The following is a 13097-nucleotide window of genomic DNA, read 5'->3' on the forward strand; positions in this document are numbered from 1 at the left end:
TCTCCAAGACGAATAAGAAGAAAGTGTGGGCACATTCTAAATCTCACTACGATTCTCATTTATGACTTCAGATCATACCGTGTTTATGGGAATGGAATCAATGGAATTCCAATGGAGAGGGAGAGAGAGAATTTTTGTCCAACACCTAGGTGAGTTGGTCGAAATTATTGCAATTATATTATTTTTTATTTCTCTTAGACCCCTATTTATAGGTAGAAATGAGATATTCTAGGAAGATCCTAGAGATATTTTCTCCTTTATTCTTTCTTATTTTGTAGTTAAGCATGAACCATTGGATCTTGACTACAAATCATATTTTTTCTCTCATCCATCAGATCATAAACTAGGATATTTATTTCCTTATTTTTCTCCTATATTTAAGGTCTAGATATTTGATAATAATGATGACAATATCTTATTTCCTTATTTAATGGAGGGAATATCTCTACCGTTATTACTCTCCTAGATATTAGGAAATTCATTATGAGAAAGAATAAATGACAATGGGCCTGTTTGGTAGAGCTTATTAAGCCTGATTTTGGCTTTTTATAAAAGCTTAACCGTTTTTTTCCTGTTTGGTAAAACAACTTTTAAAAAAAATGACAAAAGCACTTTTGAAATTATAACGTAACTCTGAAAAGCTACAATTCTTAGCTTTTGAGAAAAAGCTTTTCTTAAAAAAAATACAATTACTTATTTACCATCATGAATTTAACAATTAAGTGTATCTGTTATAAAATCCTAACGTATAAGTGTGTCTGCTATTTACTAAAAAAAAAAGTGTATCTGCCACAAACTGGAAACGCACTGTCGAAGATACCCGGCGGAGATCATCATCTCGGCGATGCGTCGGAGGTCCGCCACAGCCTCCGCCGGAATCAGATCGAAGATACCCAATCGCTGCTCTATCTCTCTCTCTCTCTCTCTCTCTCTCTCTCAGATCCGTCTTTTTTTATCAAGCTCAGATCCCTCTTCTCTTTTTTTTTCTTGAGGAAAAGCATATCCCTCTTCTCTCTCATGTCGGCTGGTCTGGAAGGAAACATGAACAAAAAGTTAAATCTTAAAAGAATAAAATATATTGTTTAAAAGAAAACAATAAAAGACAATGTTCTATTTGTCTTTGATTGACCAAAAAGTAACTATGATAACACACTATGGTTAAGTTATACCATATTGAGTTAGTGTTTTTTTTAGCCGTAAAGTAGAAAACTAGAAACCATCATTTAAAGAGATGTCTATTTTGGTCTTTTTCTATAATTATGTTTATTTTACCAAACGCTAAATTTGTTTTTGCTAAAAGCAAAAGCTAATTTAAAAACAGTTTACCAAACGCCTGCTTGTTTTTAAAAAAAACAGCTTTTTTCAAAAGCAGAATATAAAAGCGTTTTTTTTTAAGCAAAGCTATGCCAAACGGTGCCAATATCTTATTTCCTTATTTAATTGAGATAGAATATATCTATCATTATTATTATTTCTCTTATTTAATTAGTTATCACAAATCTAGCAACTAATTAAAGAGAGAATATTGGGTAATTAATACACTAATGTAGCCGCCTACCTCATGGTCATGGGCCAAAGAATTTTCGAATTTTACAGTGTCCAGGATTCAATTAATTATTTACTTAATCCAACAGTAAATAATTAATGGCACAATAAATATTTAATATGACAAATAGACAAATTTCCGAATGAATGCTGCTAAAAAATTTACAGTTGTGAGATTGTAATAATAATATTCATTATTACCAGAGAGTTTTTATCCGTCTTTATCATAGCCGAATCGGAGACTATAGACCTAGTAACAGAAGCTTAACAAATCCGATGAAAAAGATGAAATAGTCTTTTCTCTTTTTCCATCGATTCATTTAATATTGGTCAAATACTCCACTATGTAACCCAAGACTGAACCCTTCTTTATACTAGAATTATATTTACTCATTGTGACGAGTGTCCACTGATATAGTCAGTTCGTGATCAAGATCCTCCAGGTTCAATTCGTGTCGAGAAAAGTCAATTATTCTGTTATACTTTTCTAGACACTTATAAGCCCTAAGCATTGTTGCTTCCCTAGCGAAAGATTCTTCCGAACGTTCACACTTCGGAAGTGCACGCAATCTATCTATTTTGGAATCAACTCTTAGGTGAGAGAACATTTACCTTTTTTCAGGACGGCTGGATTCCATATCTGTAAATCACTTCCCACTCGAACCATGTTACGAAACTCCAAAGACATAAGTTGTGATTAGCATGATAGTGGCCTTTTAGCGAGTGACTCAAAGAGCACAGTAACATGATCCAGTGTCCATGATCATTTCAGGATTAAGATCAAGTCTTACTATGACCATCATTAGCAACCTCAGTTAGTGTGTCTTAACGGTCCTTAAACGAGATATCTACAACCAAGACTTGTCCGAGTCATACACTTATTACAAGTGTAGAATGCTCCCACTAAGCGATCAACCTTCACTTGTGTTCCACATATATGATTTCAGATTCAGCTACCCAAGCATGAAACAATCATTGATCAGTTTTAGTTCAAAAACATGTAGGATATCAGATACGAACAATCGCTCTAATGTCACTTGTTGGGATACAGAGGTGGTATCAGACACAAACAATCGCTCTGATACCACTTGTTGTAAAGAAACGAGAGGGGGGGGGGGGGTATCAGACACAAATGATTGCTCCGATATCACTCGTCGGGATTATGTGCTCACATTGGTAACCATATAAGTTGCTGAATAAATTAATTACACTAACAATAGCTAATTAAAAGGATGGTTATCTAACAAGATATAGATTTACTTTATTAATTCAAACATGTCAAGCAACCAATAAGATCAAAGAACAAGGTTCATAGAGAACTTACGGATTGGGCTCACGAACAGAAACTTCTAGCTTTCACAATTCGTCTTCAAACGCCTTGATCTCATTCTTCAAGCTTTTAGATCCCCGTACTTGAACGCCTTGATCACCTTCTTCAAGCTTTCAGATCCTCGTACTTGAACGCCTTGATCTCCTTCTTCAAGCTTTTAGATACCTTGCAAGTCAAGACTGAACCCTTCTTTATACTAGAATTATATTTACTCATCGTGACGAGTGTCAACTGATATAGTCAATTCGTGATCAAGATCTTCCAGGTTCAACCCGTATCGAGAAAAGTCAATTATTATGTTATACTTTTCTTGACACTTATAAGTCCTAAGCATTGTTGCTTCCCCAACGAAAGATTCTTCCAAACGTTCATACTTCGGAAGTGCGCACAATCTATCGGTTCTGGAATCAACCCTTAGGTGAGAGAACATTTACCTTCTTTCAGGAAGGCTAGATTCCATATATATAAATCACTTCTCACTCGAACCATGTTCCGAAACTCCCGAGACATAAGTTGTGATTAGCATGATAGTGACATTTTAGAGAATGAGTCAAAGAGCGCGGTAACATGATCCAGTGTCCATGATCACTTCAGGATTTAGATCAAGTCTTACTGTGACCATCATTAGAGACCTTGGTTAGTGTGTCGTAACGGTCCTTAGGCAACCAAGACCTGTATGGGTTGTACACTTACCGCAAGTGTAGAATGCTCCCACTAAGTGATCAACCTAACCTTCACTTGTGTCCCACATATATGATTTCAGATTCAGCTACCCAAACATGAATCAATCATCGACCAATTTTAGTTCACCGCCCAAGCTCAAATATCCCGAGTATATGACTCAGTTTGATACGAAGACTATGGGTTGATGAATGTTAGATAAATCTTAATCTATAAGAAATACGCTTTCGATTCGAATAAATTATAAATAACAAAACTTTATTTTATTAATAATTTCAACGAGAATTTACATAAGCATCTTCTCGTGGGCAAAAATTCCTAACAAATTTGATTTTCTTCACCGTAATCAATCGTTCAAACTGAGATGTTTGTCTAGCATATTGATGGGTTTGATTTTTTTAATATCACGAGAATACGACATGAATTGTAGCTTGAAATTAGAGACTCCACTTTGAAATTTCTCAAAATTCTTAATAATGTTCTAGACATTAACTCTCTCTCTCTCTCTCTCTCTCTCTCTCTCTCTCTCTCTCTCTCTCTCTCTCTCTCTCTCTCTCTCTCTCTCTCTCTCTCTCTCTCTATATATATATATATATATATATATATATATATATTTAATTTTTTCCGAATAATACTTCAACTTAGTCCATAATATATAAACGATATTCCATTTAACAAATATTCAATCGAAAAAAAAACCACTAACTTTTACACTACCTCTATTATTTTTAATAGAAAATTGTATATATATAATATTTTATAAATGTGTGTTACTAACGTATATATTATTTTTTATAATTTTTTTTTTTAAAAAGCGATAGTAAAAAAAGAAAACGAAAACAAAAAATTTAAAACGACAAAAAAAAAACTACACAAAGTTTATCAATAATATTAAAAAGTTAGTTAAAACTTAAAAACTACAAAAAAAAAAAAAACAAAAAAAAGCACACTGCATCAGCAGGAAAAAAAAACTACAGAAGAAGCAGCAGAAAAAAAAACGACACAAAAAAGAAAAACGACAGCAAAAAAAACGACAACAAAAACGACAAACGACGAAAATCGATGAAAAACGATAAAAAAAAACGAAAATGACGAAAATCGGCGAAAAACGACGACGAAACGACATATTTAGCTTTCAACGGCCGTCGACTCGCCGGAAAAAAATCGTGGAAATTCTCCGTCATTTGATTCCTTGCCTATAGGTACGTGTTCATTTCTAATTTTGTATATAGGTGCATGTATATTAATTGCATCGTCTTCTACGCGACTCAATAAATGATAAGATGATTGGTATATATATTGGTAACTGGGTCCGATAAATTTCAATCTAAAGTTTCATAAGAGCTTGTCTTTATCATGAGAACATTTTGGAGTACGAGTGTATATATATATATATATATATATATATATATATATATGTTACGGGATAAATTAGTCGGACACCGAGTAGAATAGTCGGACTCCAGAGCAGTAAGAGGAATCTAGCACCGAGCTCAGGTTAAGTAAACCCAAGGGCCATCCATTGAAAAGGAACGAACCGTTCATAAGTTAAGAACGAAACCCACCGATCAGAACTTCGGAGAGAAGAGAAGAACGTGGGTCAAAGACTAGTCAAAACCAAAAGAAAACATGTTTCAAACTATAAAACGCACACCCCGACGGTTCAGGAACCCGAAAAGTATTAACCGTCCACCTCAGCGAGAGGTGAGAGGCAGTTACCCAAAACCGTCCAGGACGTGGGATTGATCACCCCACGTTCCCCAGAATAACCGCCAGAGACACGACCACGAAGCCACACCAGACGAGTATAAATAGAGGCTGCGACACAGAACTAAGGACGAACTTTTCCACACACTTTCTTTCACTTGAAACCTCTAGAAAACACTGCTCTCTTGTATTAGATTCGTCTGTATAAAGAGAAAGTCTTGCCTAAATCATCTCTGTACTCGGAGCCCTTGTACTCGGAGTCTGTGTATTTTCGTGAGATATTGTTGTACTAATTTTACAGGTCAACAGTTGGCGCTAGAAGAAGGGGAACCAGCTGAAGAATATGGCTAGTTCGTCCGCACCCGTGAACGCTGTCTCTAACCAGGAAACGGAGATAGAGCACCATAACCGCACCCTGCCTCTCACCTCGGAAGAAATAGCTGAACTTCTTCCGGAGCCCAGCCTTGAAGAACAATTCAGACAGATGCAAGAGCGTCTCTCGGTCTTAGAGGCAAATAACAGGGAATTGAAGAGAAGGCTACAGGCGAAAAAGGTCACACTGCGAAGCGCGATAGTGATCCCAGATGAAGAGCCCTCACACCGATCAGGGAAAGAACCCATCGGACAAGATCCGCAGGTTAAGAAACCTCGGAAACATGCTAGAGATCGGTATGAGAGGATGGAAGATGATTCTGAGTTCGAGAAGGAGCAGTACAGTCAGGAAAAGATTCCTGATCGGTACCAGCCCATCATGGACAAAGGTCATTCAAGCACTTTAAGGCACAACTTAGAAAGCTCGGAGACCGAAGACAGTGCAAGCACCAACAAAACAAATCTTAGAAGATTGAAACGTCGAATCGAAGAGGTAGCCCTAGGTCAGAGGGAGTCTATTCCGAAAGTTGGAGAAGCTATCTCCCCTTTCACGGCACGCGTGTTAGAACACCCGTTGCCTGATCGTTTCAGGATGCCAAGCATCCCAGTATACGATGGAAAGACCGACCCGGGAGACCATATAGACACCTTTTCTTCTTGGATGCTGCTGCAAGGAGCCGGACCAGAAGTTATGTGCAGAGCTTTCTCTATCACTCTAACTGGCTCAGCCAAAAGGTGGAACAGAAAACTAAAGCCAAACTCCATAGGATCCTGGAAACAGCTATCTAGAAAATTCATGGAACAGTTTGTCGGCTCCAGCTCAGGGAAAACTCCCAAAGAAAGGCTGCTAGCGGTGAGACAAGCCCATGACGAGTCTCTAAAAGATTTTATTAATCGCTATTCGGAGCAAGCTCTTCAAGTTGACGATCTGAACGAAGATTTTAAGCTCTTCGGGATCTCCTCCGGCGTCCGAACAGAATCAGAATTCTGGTGGTCACTTCAGAAGACTAGTCCAAGGGATTACAACGATTTTCTGAAAAGAGCTCAGAAGTATATCAACGCGGAGGAAGCAAGGCTGGCGGCAAGAAAAGCAAAGCCACCAAAGAGCTACCGAGAAGAGCACAGGGAACGACATTCTGAGGACAACCGCCCACCGAAGAAGAGCCGGTCGGGAGCGGGACCTCTAAAACCTTTTTCCAGTAAGTTCGATAAATATCATAAGCTCAATGCCCCGATAGAGGAGATATTTAGTCTTACACAGGACAAGGAAGATTTCCCTAAGCCAAGGCCGATCAAGAAAGATATCTCAAGAAGAGATAAGACAAAATATTGTGCTTTCCACGCAGACATCGGTCACCGCACTGCCGACTGTTTCAACCTCAAAGAAGCCATAGAAGCTCTAATCCGAAGAGGAGCGTTGAAGAAATTCAAGGCCGAGCAAGGGGAACAAGAGGAACAAAAAGGCGAGGCGTATGCTGAAATCTCACTCATAGTCGGAGGACTACATGTGGGAGGAACTTCAAGGAGCGCTCAAAAGAGCTATGTAAGAGAAGCCTACGCAGGACCCCGAAAAATCTTGTTTACAGCCGAGCAGAGGCCTAACAAGATAGCCAAACCTAGCTCGGAGCCTATCACCTTTACGGCAGAAGATGCTCGGTGGGTGATGTATCCTCACAACGATCCATTGGTCATATCGGCTCTTATCGGTAACAGGAATGTACACCGAATATTGGTAGACACTGGGAGTGCTGTCGACGTACTTTATGAAGACACGTACAACAAAATGGGTCTTAAGCAAGATGCATTAGCTCCTTCTCCTGAAAATCTTTATGGTTTCAAAGGAGACTCAATCCAGCCAAAGGGAGTAGTACCACTCCCAATAACTGTGGGAGAAAGCCCGAGGAGCAAAACCACAAACACAACGTGGGTGATGGTCCCCGAAAAATCTTCATTCAACGCGATCATTGGCAGGCCTACCTTGCAGTCCCTCGGAGCTATCGCCTCCGTAGAATATTTGAAGATGAAATTTCCTACCGAACACGGGGTAGGCGAAGTAGTCGGGACTCAGGCTATCGCAAGGAGCTGCTATGCGAATTACCTCAAAGAGAGTCAGGACAAAGATGTCCACAAAATTATGATGATCGACTCGGACTTCGACCCACGCCTTCCGAGCCGAGAAGAAATTGGCCCAGGAGACGAAGTCGAGGAAGTCGCTCCAGATCCGAAACAACCTTAGAAGAAGCTCAAGATTGGGAAATATCTTGAATCAGGTACCAAAAGTAACTTAATTACTCTCCTATCTAATAGCTTAGATATATTTGCCTGGTCACAGTCCGACATGACGGGGATAGATCCTCAAATAGCATGTCATAGGTTAAATATAAATCCCAAAGAAAAACCTATCAGACAAAAAAGAAGGGCTTTAAACTCCGAAAGGTATACAGCCCTAAAAGAAGAAGTAGACAAACTGATTTCTAACGGATCAATAAAAGAAACTAAATATCCTAAATGGGTAGCCAACCCTGTCCTGGTCAAGAAACCTAACCGGAAATGGAGAACTTGTGTGGATTTTACAGATCTGAACAAGGCTTGCCCTAAAGATAGTTTCCCTATGCCGAGAATAGATCAGTTAGTAGACGCCACAGCAGGCCATGAAATCCTAAGTTTTATGGATGCCTACTCTGGCTATAATCAAATCCCTATGTATGGTCCCGACCAGGATCACACGGCATTCATAACTGATCGAGGGCTATACTGTTACACAGTAATGCCCTTCGGGTTACAAAATGCTGGAGCAACACATCAAAGATTAGTAAATCGAATGTTCGCTGAGTTACTCGGGATTACGATGGAAGCATACATCGATGACTTGCTAGTTAAAAGCCGAAAAATAAATGAGCATACGAATGATCTTAGAAGATCATTCGAACTTCTAAGGCAATATCGCATGAAACTAAATCCTCTAAAATGTACGTTTGGTGTCTCTGCAAGTAAATTTTTAGGATTCATCGTTCATGAACGAGGCATCGAAGTGAATCCAGAGAAGATCACAGCCCTATGGAACATGAGACCACCACGAAACATCAAAGAAGTGCAAAAATTGACAGGATGCATAGCTACATTGAGCCGTTTTATCTCACGGTCTACCGATCGAAGCGTTCACTTCTTCAATGTACTCAGAGGCTCCAAGGAATTTGAATGGACCAAGCAATGCGACGAGAGTTTCGAGTCTCTAAAAGAGCACTTGGCATGGCCTCCGACTTTAAGAAAAGTGCAGGAAGGAGAGCCCCTGGAAATTTACCTAGCCGTATCGGAGCATGCAGTAAGTTCAGCGCTGATCAAGAATGAGGGAAAACACCAAGTCCCGGTTTATTATACTTCTCGACGCCTTAACGAGGCAGAAGGAAGATACCCGGAACTCGAAAAGCTAGCTTTCGCCCTCATCACTGCTTCTCGGAAGCTAAAACACTACTTCCTCGCTCATCCGATTACCGTCCTCACCAACTTCCCACTGCGTCAGGTGCTGCAAAAACCTGACGCGTCCGGAAGGCTTATGAAATGGTCGATAGAGCTGACACAGTATGATATACGCTTCAGCCCCCGACCAGCAATCAAAGGGCAGGCAGTTGCTGACTTCATTGCAGAATTCACATACAGACCAGTTGAATTCCCAATTTGGGACATGTATGTAGACGGAGCAGTCAACGAAAAGGGGTCCGGGGTCGGAATTGCGCTATCCAGTCCAGAAGGAGACAAGGTAAAATTCGCTTTAAATTTCGATTTTAATGTTTCAAACAATGAAGCTGAGTACGAAGCCATGATACATGGGCTACAAATAGCAAAAGATTTAGAAATCAAAAAGCTCAAAGTATATTCGGATTCTCAGTTAATTGTTAATCAAATGAAATGTGAATTTCAGGCAAAAGGCGAAAAGATGTCACTATATGCCGAGAAAGCTAGAAACCTAGCAAGCAAATTCGAACTATGCGAAATCACCCAAGTCCCCAGAGCCATGAACGAAGAGGCCGATGCACTAGCAAAGCATGCTACTCAAGGATCCGGCTCGGAATCAATCCTAGTGATCAAAATTGGGCAACCTAGCATTGAGCAAGCTCCCCATGTGCTTCAAGTCGATCGACGAAAGTCATGGCAAACTCCGATCAGGGAATACTTGCAGCACGGAACTCTGCCCGAAGAGAAAAATGAGGCTAGAAGCTTGAAGTTCAGAGCTGCTCGATATTTCCTAGAAGGTGAGAGTCTCTACAAAAGAGGATTTTCTCAGGCTCTACTCAAATGTCTAGACGAAGACGAAGACGAAGCCGAGTACACTCTCAAAGAGATCCACGAAGGGATATGCGGAAGCCATATCGGATGCGAAGCATTGGCACAAAAAATCATCCGGCAAGGACTCTACTGGCCAACAGTCAAAGCCGATGCTCGGCGCATGACACAAAAATGCGTCAAATGTCAAAAGTTTTCTAACATCCCGAGGCTTCCACCTAATCCACTCATCTCCCTCTCATGCCCGATCCCATTCGCAGAATGGGGAATAGATCTAATCGGAGCTTTGCCAACAGGCCGAGGCGGATGCAGGTACGCAATTGTAGCCATCGACTACTTTTCAAAATGGGTTGAAGCCGATGCCCTTAAATAAAATAACAGCACATGCAATTGAAAAATTTGTATGGAAGAATATTATTACTCGGTTTGGAATACCAATCAAAATAGTATCCGACCACGGAACTCAGTTCGACTGCGATTCTTTCAAAAAATTTTGCGAAAAATATGGCATTAGCAAGGTTTTTTCTACTCCAGTCAGACCACAGTCCAACGGCTTGGTGGAAGCAGTCAACAAGACAATAAAACACGGCTTAAAAACAAAGTTAGGCGAGCAAAAGTCAGAGTGGGTGGATATGCTCCAAGAAGTTCTCTGGTCATACAGAACCACCGAACACTCCTCAACTGGCGAAACGCCTTTCTCCCTCGCATACGGTTCCGACGCGGCCATACCGACCGACGTCTTAATACCAACAGTAAGGAGAGAAAATTACTCAACAGAGGTAAACAACGACATTATAAAAATTAACCTAGACCTGTTAGAAGAAAAAAGAGAAAAACCAGATTAAGAAATCTAGCTAACCAGCAAAAGGTTACTCGGTATTTCAACAGGAAAGTCCGACCAAGATCATTCAAAGTCGGCGACAAAGTCCTCAGAAGAGTTTTTCTCCACACCAAAATCCACCAGGAAGGAGCCTTCAACGCAAACTGGGAAGGACCCTACATCATCCGAGAAGACTTCGGAAACGGGGCCTACCGACTACAACAATTGAGCGGCGATATGGAGAAAAACCCCTGGAATGCTGAGCACCTTCGTTGATTTTACGTTTAACTTTTTTATCTTTCAAACATTCAAAAAGCGGCTTGTTCGCAAGTGTTATTTTTACTTTTCAAAAAGCGGCTTGGTCGCAAGTGTTGTTTTTACTTTTCAAAAAGCGGCTTGGTCGCAAGTGTTGTTTTTACTTTTCAAAAAACGGCTTGGTCGCACGTACTCTCAAAAATTCATAAGTTATTAAACTTTTGCTCCAATACTCGGTGTTTAAATTGCATAATTTCTATTACTCTTGGCAGAATAAACTCGGCGGCAGGATAACCAGCAAACACTTGTTTCAGTTGCTTTAAAAAACTTAAAGAAAATCTACTTAGTTATACTTTATTTTGCCAAACTTCAGAAACACTTTTTACTCTTTTTTGCCAAAAACATAAACTATTATAAATCCAACCACAAATCAGCTATTCAAAACCCGAAAGGGTAAAACAAAAATTACATAATAAAGATCCGACCACGGATCAATCGTTTAAAACCCGAGCGGGTTAACAGAAAGTGAAAAGAAAAAAGAAAATAAAAATCCTAATCCTGGTCGCCTCCTCCACCCAAATCATCGCTAGCCCTTGACTCCGAGTCGAGATCGAGGTCCGTCGCATCCAGAGTAGGATTCTTCGGACCAAGGAGCCGAACAGCCTCGGTCATTCCAGCGGTATAGAGATCATCGCGCATGTCGCGATAGTCCTCGGAAGCTTTGTACTCTTCCACCGCCGCTAAGCGAGCAGCCTCAAGATCTGCTCGGAACTTCCGGGTTAGCTCTGACCGAACCTTGGCTGTCTCGTCCCTGGCAGCATCTCTCTCCTTGAGGAATCGATCATTCCGTTGTCTCAAAGAGGTGAGCTCGGAGCCTAGCAGTCCGACAAGACCGGTCATGCTGACAAAGCTCTGTGATGATCAAAAGGTCAGCCACAACAAGTTGTCAAGAAAGGGAAAGATGCCGACTAGATGAGTAAAAACGTACCGAAACCACCAAGTCGGTGGCCTGGTTAAGCCTCTCTAAAGGCTCGAACCCGAGAACCTCCTGAACCTTCTCGGCAGGAAAACGCTCGTGAAGGAAGGTAACAACCGGAGCCAGAGGGTCAGAGGCAGAAGAAGGTTCGGCCAGGCTTTTCACCGGAGAAGAGCTCGGAGGCTCCGAAACCTTCGAAGTAGACAAGGCCGCCCGCTTGCTGGCAGCCGAAGTCTTGGAAGCCTTGACACGTTTCGGATTGGGAGGGATCAGCTCGGGAGCGGATTTCTTTTTTGCCATCTGGGCAATCTCTGTTAAGACACAAAAATGAAAATGAGAAAAGACTGGAACATATGCAAGTTGATAAGGGACAAATAGAATACTCACTCGAATAGGGGTAATAATAATATTGGTCGAGCAGGTCTGGGTCCGACAACACAAATGTCGACCGATCAGCCTCTGAAATATCGAAGATCTCTGAGTGGAGTGGTCGCTCGTCCTCGGGATATTGTGGAAGGGAACCTGGAAACAAACAGAAAACATATGAGGAAACCAGAACGAAAACCTGGCCCCAGTTTATCAAATAAGAATTCTGAACCAGAGTCACACCCAGTTCCGAAAACGAAGCCCTTATGGGGCACCTCTCATAAGAAGCGTTCCCTTCAACCCAAAAGAAATAGTCTTTCCAATTCTTCTGGCTGGTCGAAAGGCGAGTAACCACCTTAGACTGGTCATCATTGGCCCTAGCATAATAGTAACCATGCTGCCCTGGAGCCGACTTAAACGAGTAATACTGCGAAAAATCTTGCAAAGTGACAGGGCGATCATAGACTTTCGCCCATAACACGGCCATCCCAACAAAAATCTTATACACGTTGGGGACGAGCTGAGTAGGGGAACAGCCCAAGTCAGAAACGAACTGGGAAATTAGAGGATGCATTGGCAACCTTCCGATCACGTTCAAAATAGCCTTATTGAACGCTATCTTCCCGGCAGGAGGCTGATCGGCCCTCTCATGTTCTAATGGTGCCGAGATAATAATGCCCTCAGCTATCTCAAATTCCTCCCTCAGCTCTTGTATATATTTCTCGGTAACCCGAGAAGTCCAAACCTTAGCCGAAAATTGGCCC

Source organism: Urtica dioica, chromosome 2 (assembly GCF_054948205.1).
Source record: "Urtica dioica subsp. dioica isolate 48M chromosome 2, U.dioica_male_clone48M_v1_H2, whole genome shotgun sequence".
NCBI lineage: Eukaryota > Viridiplantae > Streptophyta > Magnoliopsida > Rosales > Urticaceae > Urtica > Urtica dioica.